At 43.2% G+C, this 13,022-nt stretch overlaps 1 protein-coding gene and 1 pseudogene across 3 annotated transcripts in view; one reads left to right on the top strand and one right to left on the bottom strand.

Moving 5' to 3' along the window:
- Window positions 1–7,933, bottom strand: part of Tbce (tubulin folding cofactor E) — a 38,661-nt gene extending 30,728 nt beyond the window's left edge. For 2 of the 3 annotated variants that reach the window (XR_003834624.2, XR_003834625.2), the window contains exon 1: window positions 7,790–7,933. The gene's annotated coding sequence lies outside the window, so the exon portion shown is untranslated. The remainder of the gene's footprint in view (window positions 1–7,789) is intronic. The other variant, XM_021179955.3, reaches the window with a different exon arrangement.
- Window positions 7,934–9,162: 1,229 nt separating this feature from the next.
- Window positions 9,163–9,975, top strand: LOC110308445 (barrier-to-autointegration factor pseudogene; annotated as a pseudogene).
- The last annotated feature ends 3,047 nt before the right edge of the window (window positions 9,976–13,022 follow it).

Here is a 13,022-nt window from a genome sequence, read left to right as displayed (position 1 = left end):
CGCCCTCTTCTGGAGTGTCTGAAGACAGCTACAGTGTACTTACATATAATAAATAAATAAATCAGGGGTACTCTAAAGCACTGCAACATCTAAGATAAGAAACCTTATGCTACAATGGAATTTTCAGCAATAAAAAGCAAAAGAAATCATCACAGAGCCCAACCCACGGGGGAAGTAAGAGCAGTTTAGATAATTTGGGGAGACTGAACAGCTAGTAGGAACCAGCCTGGGCTATTTATGTGTTAGGAAACAGATATATACACTGGCCAAGGCAGAGTCCTGCTCGTAAGAAGATTGTGCTGTGAAGCACAGTTCTAGTCCCTGAGTAAGACGCCAGTAGAACTCCATTCCTAGAATTCCACAAATGGGAGAGCAAGGAGTTCTCCTGCCAGAAACCCACAGCTTCTTGTTTGGGATTGCTTCTAGTCTGGGATTGCTGACCAAAGGGAATATGCATTTAATTTTTTGATAGCTAATATCAAATGCACTTTTATAATGGTTGTTCCAATGTATAGTCCTATCAGGAGAATATGGGATATGAACCCTTGTATCCTAACAACTTTGCCTACAAAGAACATCCACAAAGTTTTACCAGTGTATGCATTTTGTTTGTTTTGTTGTTTATGGTGGAGATCAAATCCAAGACCTGAGGCATCCTAGGCAAGTGCTCTAGTCCTGAGAGATCTGTAAACCGTGTATTTTATCCAGTGTTAACGGAAGATGAGCATCTGATCAGGTTCCCTTTCTCTGAACTACCTACCACTTACATATCTTGCTCATTTTTCCTTTTGTTTTAGCAGGTTTCTTTGGTTTTGTTGTTGTTGTTGAGTGAGTGAGTGTGTTTTGCATGTGTGTGTGCATGACATACATATTCTATTATAAAGTATAAGTTGACTTCAGCAAATTTCAAAGAAAAACACCAGAAAACAGTTCTAACTAATATTTATTGTTAAGACAGTCACAACTCACTCTCTCTCTCTCTCTCTCTCTCTATATATATATATATATATATATATATATATATATATGTATGTATTAAAAAAAAACCAAACTAAGTGCTGAGATGATCCAAGAAGCTTGCTGGAAATCAGCAACTTAAAAGATTATAAGAAATATTGTTCACAGGATAAAAATTGTAAATAGATTTGAATAAAGAATATACAGTAAGTTATAAGTTAATCGTTATAAGAAAAATAAAATAATGTATCTTTTAAACAAGTGGCTGGAGAAAAGTAAAAAGAGAAAATGAATTAAAAAGAAAAAAATCCAACCCCTGCAAAGGGCAAGTACTAAATGCTTGGCTGAAGAGATAACTGAATAGACAAAAGTACTTGCCATGCAAGCTTATACACAGGATTTTGGATTCCCAGACCCCATCTAAGTGCTGGGTTTGTGTGGCAGCCACTCATAATCCCAGTATTTTGGGAAGCAGAGAACAGCTCCTCTTTAACAAGCCAGCCAGCTGCATTAACAGGAATCTGTGAGTTCCAGGTTCTGCAAGAAATACTGTACTGCCAGGCGTGGTGGCGCACGCCTTTAATCCCAGCACTTGGGAGGCAGAGGCAGGTGGATTTCTGAGTTCGAGGCCAGCCTGGTCTACAAAGTGAATTCCAGGACAGTCAAGGCTATACAGAGAAACCCTGTCTTGAAAAACCAAAAAAAGAAAAAAAGAAATACTGTACTGCCTCAAAAAATAAAATATAAGAGATCAAGGAACATACCCAACATCAACTTCATGCCTCCACATGCATACATGTGCACATGCATCTATCTGCACCACAAATATGCCCTAACCTGTATGTACAAGCATGCAAATACTCACACAAATAAAATACAACATATTAGATAGACGTTGTAGGTCACTGGCAGACACTGTAAACATGTATATTATGGTAGAAAAACCTAAATACCTTCAATCCACAATTACAACTTTCTACTAAAAGCCAGACACTTTTCTAGGTATTAAGGGCAAAGCAGAAAAATATCTGCCTTCTGGAAGCATCTATCTATCCTTTTGGTGAGAAACACAATATACCAGATAACTGGGTATATCACATGATACAAAGAAAGGGATAAACAACAGGACAAGAAGAACAGTGGCTCTGTTAAAGATGGAAGAAAGATGGCCAAGAAAGATATTATCCCAAAACGCAGGGGGAGAGGTAAGACACTGAACCATGACCATACAGAAGACCATTCAGGCAAAGAAACGGAAAATCTTACTATCTTAGAAGTTACAGATAATGGAGCAATTAAAAAGTCAGCAATCAGCCAAACAGTGGTGGAAAACAAACAGTGGTGGAACACGCCTTTAATCCCAGCACTTGGGAGGCAGAGGCAGAGGCAGGTGGATTTCTGAGTTTGAGGCCAGCCTGGTGGTCTATAGAGTGAGTTCCAGGACAGTCAGGCCTACACAGAGAAACCTGTCTCATTCAAACATACATACATATATATATATATGTCAGCAATCGGCAGATCAAGGATGATGCAGGGCCAGGTCAGTCAGGACTCTGGGGGCCACGTTAAAGACTTGTCTGCAGAGTGAAACCGCAAAGGAATGAGATTATCTTTCTTAAAACGATTCCTGTCGATTCTGTGATGCTAACTGACGAGAAGAAACTGTGACTGGTAGTTAGGAACAGAAATCTTATGAGAGACACTGCCATTTTTTAAAACAGGTGAGTGCTGTTAATAAATGGCTTGATGATTTGGACATATTTTGACTGTCGGAGAATCAGCTGGTATGAATACACAAAAATGCTGAGTCATAATGACTCTGAAGGTTTGGGCTGAACAAGTGTCTCAGTAGACAATTGAGATAAATACAATAGGCCAGTAAGTCACACGGCAAAGTCCTGCCAGACCCACAGGCCTACAATTGCAGCTATTCTGGGGCTGAGGTAGGAAAATCAAATATTAAAGATCAGCACAGACAAGACCCTACTATGGCTGGGGGTAGAGTTTAGTGGTAGAGCAGTAACCTAGTATAAGGGAGGCCCCAGGACAAAAAAAAAAAAGAAGAGAAAAAAGAAAAAGAAGAGGAGGAAGAAAGGAGAAAACTACTAATTCTCTTTAGGGAGTAATAGGAAGTGTACTAGCTCCACATCAAGTTGCTTTCTGTGGTCTCCTTTAACAAAAGCAAGTCAAAAGCCATTCTGGGGAGACTGATGACACTGGGAACCAAAGGTGGAGTAGGTATTGCCTTCAATATTAAAGAAGCCAACTTCTAGCGAATCTGATTCTTTTACACTGTGACCCAATTATGAACAAAGAAAAAGTTCCCTTCATGGAACAACACAGAACACCACATTCCTTCTCAATGATGCACTGAAAATGAATCTGATTTACAAATGAGGTGGATGAGGGTAGGGATACCAATTCAGGAACCCTGCAGCAGGTAATAAACAAGGAGGAAATGGTCTGGCATGACTGACTCCAGTGGTCTCAAGGCCACTGTGGAAGAACTTTCTCCAAATCAGGGCAGATTTGGATCAGTAACTTAAACCTCTGAATATTTTTACAGACCCTAATAAAAACTATGATTTATAAAATTGTCTGCATTGGGGTGTGGTGGCCCATATCTTTAAGCCCAGAACTCTAGAGGCAGAGAGGGGAAGTTCTCTGTGAGTTTCAAACCAACTTGGTTTACACATTAAGCTTCCTAACAGCCAGGACTACATAAAGACATCTCTTAAACCAAACCAACAAAAGTTCCAGGTAGTGTTTACAACATCACCCATAACATGACCACATAGAAAAATTAAAACTAGGGCTGGAGGGATGGCTCAGTGGTTAAGGCAACTAGCTGCTCCTCCAGCGAACCCAGGTTCAAAACCCTGCATTCACATGGCAGCCCACGACTATCTGTAACTCCAGTCTCAGGAGAGCCAATGCCCTGTTCTGGCCTCCTGGTGCACTGCATACATGTGGTGCACAGACATACCTTATATATAAAATACCCATACAGATAAAATAAAAAGTAATCTTAAAAAAGAAAATTTAAAAGTAATGACATAAAAAGATAGTAGAAAACATCAATGGGTAGTGGACCTGGGTAACTTTCACACCAGACAAGAGAGCAGTCTTCTCATTAGCATTTATAGACCCTGTTGTCTCAATAAGCCTGTTTCTTTGGGGATGACTAAATCACACCCTGATTTTGGATTCAACTACAGCTCATAGACCAATCCCCAAATGGTAGTAAACTCTTTGTAAAAAAATGTTATTCTGGCCAAGCAATGGTGGCGCAGGCCTTTAATCCCAGCACTTAGAGGCAGAAGCAGGCAGATTTTTTAGTTCAAGGCCAGCCTGGTCTACAGAGTGATTTCCAGGACAGGCAGGGATACACAGAGAAACCTTGTCTGGAAAAAAACCGAAAACCTAAAAACAAAAAAGCAAAAAACAAAAAACCCGTTATTCTGAAGGCGTGGTGAATCACAAATGTAGTCTCAGCACTCTGAGGCTGGAGGATTGCCACGGGTTCAAGGTCATCCTGGGCTAAATGTGAGTTCTGCGTCTGACAGTGAATCCTTGTTTTAAAAATTAGTAAATTTGTTGATTGCCAGACTTGCTGGCTAGTGCACTGGGAGGCTAAAGCAAAGCAAAAGTGCTGATGATAGTTTGAGGCCAGCCTCAGATATTTCCTAAACTGCCTTGGATTACAGAATGAGACCCTCTCTCAAAAAGAAAAAGAAAAGATTTCTGGAATCCTGCCTGGAGAGAGCTGGTCTCCAGGAGTGCTGCTACTCCTTCGTTCACAGGTGAGGCCAACACTTTTGCTGCAATAACTGGCAAAAGAGGGAACCGCCAGGAGATCACAGAGCTCAGGAACCACAGAACAGGATCCTTCCAGTCTCCATCTGCACATGGAAGTTAACCCTGTGGCACAGCTCTCCAGGACCAAATACCTAAACATAATATAAGCAATATACAGCAAACCAGTAGCCAGCATCAAACTAAATGGAGAGAAACTTGAAGCAATCCCACTAAAACCAGGGACTAGACAAGGCTGCCCACTCTCTCCCTACCTACTCAATATAGTATTCAAAGTCCTAGCCAGAGCAATTAATCCACAAAAGGAGGTCAAAGGGATACAAATTGGAAAGGAAGAAGTCAAAATATCACTACTTGCAGATAATATGAGAGTATATATAAGTGACCCCAAAAATTCCACCAGAGAACTCCTAAACTTCCTCTACTCAAAGGATAAACAGGATGAGTAAAAAATAGGGAAACAACACCCTTCACAATAGTCACAAATACTATAAAATACCTTGGTGTGACGCTAACCAAACAAGTGAAAGGTCTGTATGATTGAAGAAGATCTCAGAAGATGGAGAGATCTCCCATGTGCCTGGATTGGCAGGATTGATACAGTCAAAATGGCCATCTTGCAGAAAACAATCTATAGATTCAATGCAATCCCCGTCAAAATTCCAAATCAATTCTTCATAGAGTTAGAAAGAACAATTTGCAAATTCATTTGGAATGACCAAAACTCCAGGATATTGAAATAACAATAAAAGAACTTTTGGGGGAATCACCATCCGTGACCTCAAGCTGTACTACAGAGCAATAATGATAAAAAGTGCATAGTATTGGTACTGAGACAGGCAGGAAGATCAAAGGAATAGAATTGAAGACCCAGAAATGAACCCACACACCTATGGTCACTTGATCTTTGACAAAGGAGCTAAAACCATCCAGTGGAAAGAAGACAGCATTTTCAACAAATGGTGCTGGCTCAACTGGCGGTCAGCATGTAGAAGAATGCAAATTGATCCAGTCTTATCTCCTTGTACAAAGCTCAAGTCTAAGTGGATCAAGGAACTCCACATAAAACCAGATACACTGAATCTAATAGAAGAGAAAGTGGGAAAGAGCCTCAAACACATGGGCACAGGGGAAATTTTCCTGAACAGAACACCAATGACTCAAGCTCTAAGATCAACAATCAACAAAAGTGACCTCATAAAACCGAAAAGCTTCTGAAAGCAAAGGACATTGCCTGCCGTCAGGACACAATGGCAACCTACGTATCAGCAAAAGATCTTTACCAATCCTACATCTGATAGAAGGCTAATATCCAATATATACAAGGAACTCAAGAAGTTAGACTCCAGAGAACCAAGTAACCCTATTAGAAATGGGGTACAGAGCTAAAGAAAGAATTCTCAACTGAGGAATCTTGAATGCCCAGGAAGCACCTAAAGAAATGTTCAGCATCCTTAGTCATAGGGAAATCAAATCAAATGACCCTGAGATTTCACCTCACACCAGTCAGAATGGCTAAGATCAAAAACTCAGGTGACAGCAGATGCTCGAGAGGATGTGGAGAAAGAGGAACACACTTTTTCATTGTTTGTGAGACTGCAAGCTGGTACAACCACTCTGGAAATCAGTCTGGAGGTTCCTCAGAAAATTGGACATAGTTATCGGAGGACCCAGTTATAACACTACTGGGCATATACACAAAAGATGCTCCAACATATAACAAGGACACATGCTCCACTATGTTCATAGCAGCCTTATTTATAATAGCCAGAAGCTGGAAAGAACCCAGATGTCCTTCAACAGAGAAATTGATACAGAAAATGAGGTACATTTACACAATGGGGTACTACTCAGCTATTAAAACAATGACTTCATGAAATTCTTAGGCAAGTGAATGAACTAGAAAATATCCTGAGTGAGTTAAGTCAGTCACAAAAGAACACACATGATATGCACTCACTGATAAGTGGATATTAGCCCAAAAGCTTGGAATACCCAAGATACAATTCACAGACCAAATGAAGCTCAAGAAGAAAAAAGACAAAAGTGTGCATGTTTCATTCTTTCATAGAAGGGGGAACATAATACTCAAGGGAGGAAATTCAGAGACAAAGTGTGGAGCAGATACTGAAGGAAAGGCCATCCAGAGACTGTCCAGCTTGGAATCCATCCCATATACAGACACCAAATCCAGACACTAAGATGGATGGCAAGAAATGTGCTGACTGTAGCCTGATATAGCTGTTTCTAGAGAGGCTCTTCCAGAGCCTAACAAATACAGAGGCCGATGCTAGCAGCCAACCATTGAAATGAGCACAAGGTCCCTAACGGAGGAGTTAGAGAAAAAAAAAAATTGAAGCTGCTGAAGTGGTTTGCAACCCACAGGAAGAACAATATCAACCAACCAGACCCTACAGAGCTCCCAGGAACTAAACCACCAACCAAAGAGTACACATGAAGGGACTCATGGTCCCAGCCCCATATGTAGCAAAGGATGGCCTTGTTGAATGAACATCAATGGGAGGTGAGGTCCTTGGCCCTGTGAAGGCTCGATGCCCCAGTGTAGAGGACTGCCAGGGTGGCGAGGTGGGAGTGGATGGGTGGGTGGGGAGCACCCTCAAAGAAGTAGGGGAAGGAAGGGTGAAATAGAGGGATTCCGGAGGGGAAACCGGGAAAGGGGCTAACATTTGAAACGTAAATAAAATATCCCCTCAAAAAAGGAAAAAAAAAAGTCTGAATACTCCTCTCTGCCCTCCCACCACCCTCCACGACCGCTGTCCACCAGAAACGTCAAAAGGAAGAGATGGCAGCATCACTTGAGACCCACGCCCAGATGTTAACAGGGGAGGGGTGGGATCCAGAAGGCTCTTGGCGCAGGCGCACTAGCCTTCCGCCGGGCCAGCCCACAATGGGGCCCAGCCGACCGGAGAAGTCTCGGAGCAGAAAGCACACACTCAGACAACCCAGCCCCACTGGGCAGCTCGCCACCTCAGCTCCACGACCTTACGAAGCTCACCTTCCCTCTGCCGGTCTGTCAGCACCCAGAGGCCCTCACGCACTCAGCGACGAAGCTTTCGGCTCTAGGCGGAAGTATCTGGAGACCGGAAGTCCCACCTCCGCAGAGGAAGTGATGAAAACCAGTTTAGCCCTTCCAAACGCGAACTCTATTGTCGCGAAGTGCTGGTAAGGTAGACACCGGAACTGCAACCCCGAAGGACTGTGGGAGCAGCCGATTTTGCGTACTGTAGTTGATTCAAGACGCGAACTAAAAGTTCATAGCTGGACGTGATGGCTCATGGCAATTACAATCAGCACTGGGAAGGTTGAGGGAAGAGAGATCGGATGGGAGGAGCGGAGGGGGGTTCATATCTAAAAAACAAAAATGTTTCATGCTTATGGGTACTAAATCACCATAGGGAGTTCATAGTAACATAGAAAGGTGTAGTGTTGATCCCCCCAGAACTGGAAAGAAGAAGTTAACCAGCTAAGGCATGGGGGAGAACAAGAGTAAACGCAATGTTTTAAGTAAGTCACCACTGTAAACAAGAAGTTCATATGAATCGGGATTTTTTTTGGTGGTGTTTTGGTTTAGTTTTAGATGTTAAAAAGCCAGTAACTATTTCATTGAAAACAAATTTAAGATGCTATGTATATAAGCATATCGCAGTGTGACCTCTCATATTTGCTATACCTGAAGCAGGGCAGAAACTTACTTGGAAGAGCTCCGGCTTTGCTGGACCCAAGTCAGTTTGACCAGACATCACCACGAAAACAGTAATAAAAGAGTGCTGTAATTCAACCCAAGAGGAACTGCACAACTCTGCTGGGAGACATAATTAATGATAAATCTGTTTTATTGCTCAGCAGTGAACGAGAACCCTATAGTGAATCTGCTGTCAGTGGTTAATGAAAGATAAAATAAGCTGCCAGAACCTTTCCTGTTTGAAACCCTCTCAGTAGTCATAGAACATCTCACTCTTGCCTGGAGGGGCTAAGCTACTATTGTCATTTGGCAAGTCTCCAATAGAAATACAGAACTTCCGATGGGGGCTTTTTCAAGGACAACGGTTCATGAAGGTGGTGCTGATTGTTTTGAGACAGTCTCGCGTATCCTAGGCTGTCCTCAAAACTTGCCAAAGTCAAGCTGGGCCTGGTGTCACCCGCCTTTAATCCCAGCACTCGGGAGGCAGAGGCAGTTGGATTTCTGTCATCTTACTACCAAAGTCAAGATTGGTCTTAATTCCTTAATATCCTGCCTCCATCTACCAAGTGCTAAAATCACAGGCTTGGATCACCATGCCCAATATCTCCACATTTATTGTAACTTCATGCTTTTTAAGGAATTGTTGATACAAAACACATGCTAGAAAAGAGATAGGCTATTCTGAACCAAATTTAAGTGATCTTGGCCCAGAAACGTTTACTGAGTTTACCCTGAATGACTTACTGTAGAAGAGATCATTTGAAATTTTATACTTTTACACAAGAACACGTTCCTCTATACCTCCTAAGTTCTTCCTACCTTCTGCCTCCCGTGATTATTTTGTTCCCCCTTCTAAGTAGGACTGAAGCATCCTTACTTTAGCCTTCCTTCTTCTCGAGCTTCATATAGTCTGTGAGGAGGAATATTGCTAGCTTTGCATGTGTGAGTCTTTAGGTTTTATCCTTAGAACTGTCAAAAATGATGATGGTGGTGATGATGATGAAGAGGAGGAGGAAGAGGAAAGATACCTACTATTGACCCTTGGCATGACAGGCACATACATGCATACTCACATACAAATGTACCCATACAAATAAGTACACAGAAGAACATTCTAGTGGCTTGAGGTATGGGCAGGTGCAAGGGGCTATTGCCAGAGCCAGAGTTGCTGGTTAAGCCTGATCAAGATGACACCCTCCCAAAACCACCGAGACTTCGTGGCAGAGTCCATGGGAGAAAAGCCAGTGGGGAGCCTGGCCGGGATTGGTAAAGTCCTGGGCAGGAAGCTGGAGGAAAGGGGCTTTAACAAGGCTTATGTGGTCCTTGGTCAGTTTCTGGTGCTAAAGAATGATGAAGACCTCTTTAGAGAATGGCTGAAAGACACATGTGGTGCCAGTGCCAAGCAGTTCCGGGACTGCTTTGGGTGCCTTCGAGAATGGTGTGATGCCTTCTTCTTCTTCTTCTTTTTTTTTTTTCCGAGTCAGGGTTTCTCTGTGTAGCCCTGGCTGTCCTGGAACTCACTTTGTAGACTAGGCTGGCCTCGAACTCATAAATCTGCCTGCCTCTGCCTCCCAAGTGCTGGGATTAAAGGCGTGCGCCACCACCGCCTGGCAGTGATGCCTTCTTATAATGTCCTCTGGGAACCTCTCAGACCCCGGCCCCAGCATAGAGTCTCTAGAGTCTGCAGCAGGGCAGGGCTCTTCCCTGTCCTCCATGAAGAAAAAGATGGCTGTTGCCACCTTGACCTCCTATGTTCTCCAGGGTCTTTGAGGAGTTCTCTCCCCTCAGCATTTCAACCTTTCTGGAATCCTTGCCCTTGCATGCCTTTCCCTTCCACCTCTCCCTGCAGTTCTGTAGCAACAGTTACCAGCCTTCCTGAATGGATTCCTGGCCCCTTCTCCCTCACTATCTGTTGGATGCCCTTTGGCTCCTTTCCTTTTTTTTTTTTTTTTTGTGGCAAAAACAGTCACTGTCCTTATAAAATATTTTTAAATTAATAAAATCAGTGGCCTTCAAAAAAAAAAAACCAAACAAATAGGTACACACACACACAAATAAAGAGGGCTGGGTATGCAATTGGCAGAATGCTTAACACACACAAAATTGTGGGTTAGACCTCAGCACTATATAAAACAGGCGTGGTCCTGTACACCTGCAATCCTCTGACTCAGGAGCTAGAAGCAGGAACATCATTTCAAGGTCAAGGTATAAGCCCCTCAAGGCTGGAGCAGCCAGGGCATACCCTACAGAAAAAGAAAAGCCCAAGATCAGGCCATAAAAATCCCACAAATTCCAGGCCACCCTGGAAAACACTATCACCATTCCCCCAAATAAAACTATATATAAAACCTGCCTTCTGTTCAGTTCTTCACTTCTCTCTTGAGCAGAGTCAGCCACCTTCTTGTGTTTTCCCCAATAAGTCTCTGTGTGAGGTTTGTTGTGCATTGTGATTTTATGGTACTCCATGGTTCTTGACCACCAGGATACCTTTCCTCTCAGAGCTGTACCAGCTGCCATATTCAGAAAGACTCCCCTGGTGCCTGTGTTCCTCTTTGGGGGTCTAAGTTTCACTGGGATCTTGTTTTTTTTTTTTTGTTTTTTTTTTTTTGTTTTTCGAGACAGGGTTTCTCTGTATAGCCCTGGCTGTCCTGGAACTCACTTTGTAGACCAGGCTGGCCTCGAACTCAGAAATCCGCCTGCCTCTGCCTCCCGAGTGCTGGGATTAAAGGCATGCGCCACCATGCCCGGCTGGGGTCTTGTTTTTTGTTTGTTTGTTTGTTTTTGTTTTTCGAGACAGGGTTTCTCTGTATAGCCCTGACTGTCTTGGAACTCACTTTGTAGATCAGGCTGGCCCCGAATTCAGAAATCTGCCTGCCTCTGCCTCTCCAGTGCTGGGATTAAAGGCGTGCGCTGACCCGTTTCACTGGGATCTTATCCCTCATCTCCAGTCACCTGTAACAAACTCACCTTCTAGATCACTGATTGCTTGACACCCCACTCACCAGTGACAACTGGGTAAGTTCCCCCTTTGGTTAGTTTAAACACTTGCCTGAGTGAGAAGAACTGACTATTGGGTGTCTGGCAACCCTCTGGTACTCTTGGAGGCAGAGGTACCCTAGCTATGATCTTGAGGTCTGCAGCAGGCCCTCTTTACCTGACCCTGGCACTCCCCTACCCCCAATTGGAGCTGCAATCCTGCAGTTTACTTAGGCACAACCCGGCTATTGGGTTCCTTCCTGCCCTTTTCTCCTGCCTCCCCCTTGGTTCTGCCCATAACCCCACAGTTCTAGGCTCTTGTTGCTTTTGTGGCTCCATTCCTCAACCCCTCCCTGTGTAAGAGAAACCTATCCAAGAGCTTGGTTTTTGTTCTTACCTTCTGGCCTCCAGCAACCCCCTGTACCAGGTGCAAAGCTAAGTTGCTGACTCTTGAGTGTGGTGACTACACACTGAACTGCTTGTCTTCCTCCAGTACTCCAAGTCCTGGGAACACAGGCAACTATAGGAAGCAGTGACATTTCCCCTTCCCCGCTCTCAATGGAGATGGTGTTTTCCAAACCCACTTAGTCCCCTTTGGGATGCCTCATAGATAACCTTCAGCCTCTCCACCTGGCACCTGACCTGTAAGGCCCCAAATTTATTCACTTTTGCAATAAATTTTGGCCTCAATATTCTTTAGGTAAGAGGCAAATTTTCATTAGGTAAATGATTGCCTAGTGGTACCCTAGATCCCGATATTATGTGGGACCTTTACAAATATTGCAAACAATTGAGGGAAATGGAAAGAGACTCCCTTTTCCCTACCTTCAAGCTTTCCCTTTTCTCTGTTCCAAGTCTTGTTTGTTTTTCCCACTCCCAGCTCCCTAATCCCCACACTATAAAAGTATCCTGTCTTTTAAGTTACTGTTGATTGATCTGTAAGTTTGTTGCAAAGTGCTAGCCTGGAGTCAAACCTAGTAAGAAGAAGAAAGTAAAAGGATAGGCCAAGGATAGGCCAGCTGCAGCATGCACATACCCCCCACCCTGTATACACACACACACACACACACACACACACACACACACACACCCCTGAACACTCCCTGCTGGATGGTGCAGCTCTTTTCTGCAGAGTCCTATGTCTAAAGCCAGTGCTCACAAATTTCCTATTTCTAAACCATTTTTGCTCTCAGCTTCCTGGATTCAGATTTAGGTGTCTTAGGTATAAATGGCATAAGATTGCTGTTTTTTGCTGTTTCACTTCAGTTGAAAGCTGGCTCTGAAGTTGGGATGTGGCTTCCCTCCTCTAGACTCAAGCAAACTTGTTTATAGGTTTCCTCCAAAAATCTGTCCCATATCAGGATACTTTGTAATATCCTTAGCTTTAGAGTTTGTCCTAAAAGTTGTTACACCTGATTGTGTGACAGAGAAAGGAGAACAAAACAAAATAGACTATTTCCAATGGGGACTATTGTTACTCACCTCATTAACTTCTCATTAGTTGTTGGTTTAACTCTAAAACGTTTGCTAAGGTTATCTTATCTCAAGATTAATAAGATTACTGTGTAAA

This window comes from Mus caroli, unplaced genomic scaffold, assembly GCF_978045245.1.
Source record: "Mus caroli unplaced genomic scaffold, Mus_caroli_1 scaffold_15, whole genome shotgun sequence".
NCBI classification, from domain to species: domain Eukaryota; kingdom Metazoa; phylum Chordata; class Mammalia; order Rodentia; family Muridae; genus Mus; species Mus caroli.
The sequence above is the reverse complement of the archived record's forward strand: the minus strand, read 5'-3'. Positions and strand labels throughout refer to the sequence as shown.